Source organism: Vicia villosa, unplaced genomic scaffold (assembly GCF_029867415.1).
Source record: "Vicia villosa cultivar HV-30 ecotype Madison, WI unplaced genomic scaffold, Vvil1.0 ctg.001865F_1_1, whole genome shotgun sequence".
NCBI lineage: Eukaryota > Viridiplantae > Streptophyta > Magnoliopsida > Fabales > Fabaceae > Vicia > Vicia villosa.
Genome location: NW_026705756.1, coordinates 71073 through 72624, shown reverse-complemented (window position 1 = coordinate 72624; position 1552 = coordinate 71073). Strand labels below are relative to the sequence as shown.

Sequence of the window (1552 nt, the reverse complement as noted above, 5' to 3'; positions counted from 1 at the left end):
CTTCATTCCTCTTTCTCTTTATCGTACCCACACTTTGAGTATGAACCTTTTCATAAATCAAATAATTGCAAATCAATTTTTATTCTTTTAAGCTAATAAGAAAATAATCACAAATGAAATCGATAAAAACCGAAGTTCATGATCGCATCCAGTTTAAATCAACCTTTTACTTCAGTAGATCCTGTTTCAAAGAAATTTTTTTAATTAAAAAACAATAAAACATTGAAAAGAGAAACACAATCAACAATAACTTGTATATTATTTTACTTTTTCTTGGCTTGAAATCGAATCCACAACCCACAAGCAGATCTCCATCTTCTTCTTCACTTGAAACCCACAAGCAGATTTCTAATTTCTTCTTCACTTGAAATCAAAACCACAACCCATAAACAGATCTACGTCTTATTCTTCGTGAACTGAAAAATCCACAACCCACAAAACCATTAAACTGATATCCATAAAAACATGGTCATGAAGCAATAAATCATTGGTTGGTTGAAGAAACATTTGCATCTTTTTGAAAGAAAAAAATATACAAACACAAAACCGAACAATACATTTTGTACCAACAAAAATAACATTACCTGAATGATGATGAGAAGCAGTATGATAGGGAAAACGAAATTTGGAGGGGATTTGAGACCCTTGTTTTCAAGCATACCATTTCTTCTATGGAAGAAACAGTCTGAACAAACAAAATCTGTGGAAAAAGGAAAATGATGGAGGAAAACGAAATCTGGAGGGATGAAGAGAGTGAATGAGGAAAAACAGAAAGAGGGAGAAGAAAAAGAGAGACGTGAGAAGTTGAAAGGTTAGTGTGGTAGGAAGTTGTGCCGTGTTGTTGCTTGGATGTTGTTGCATATGGCTGCTAGGGTTTATCATTCTAACACACATCCATAAATACAAAACAAATCACGCTAGAATATGTAATCATGATATTTTGTAATTCTCAATGCATGAAATATGGAAAAAAATAAAAAAAAAAGCAAATTTAAATGTGGGAAAAAATAATCGAGCAGTATTGTTGTAGTGATGCCATGTCAGCAAATTCAAACTTAGAATCAACCATAATGCAGTATTTAACAAAAAGACTAAGCTACCCTTAATTATTAGATTAGTTTAAGTTAAACATAGTTAGGGTATACGTGGAAATTCCAGGTACTTTAAATTTTATATATTGTTAATAGATTTTTTTCTTAATTCTATCTATGTAATTGCATGTGTTTTGTTGAAGGAGAGGGGTGGAGGGAAGGAGAGGATCCATTGTGAGTTTCTTCGGTCACTAAAATGTCTTCTTTGGTGAAAACACTTGACCAATAAAAAATAAACCATATTTTAATTAGTGCCACATCAGGGTTATAGTGCATGACATTTTTAATAAGTTCCTTTTTATTTAAATTTTTTATTTATTGCATATTAGTTCTTGATTAAATTAATAATATATAATTTACAAATTCAATAATAATTTAAATTATATTTACAAATTACAAAAAACAGATTAATCATATGAATTATTTGTTCTTCTTCGTGAGTATTTGGCTACATGTGGGGT

At 30.5% G+C, this 1552-nt stretch overlaps 1 long non-coding RNA gene across 1 annotated transcript; it reads right to left on the bottom strand.

The window, feature by feature from the left end:
- Positions 1-506, bottom strand: LOC131636953 (uncharacterized). Its single transcript, XR_009294230.1, has 3 exons — positions 268-506; positions 164-181; positions 1-46 (listed from the first exon to the last, which is right to left on the bottom strand). It is a non-coding gene; the product is annotated as an uncharacterized LOC131636953 (long non-coding RNA).
- Positions 507-1552: the final 1046 nt, after the last annotated feature.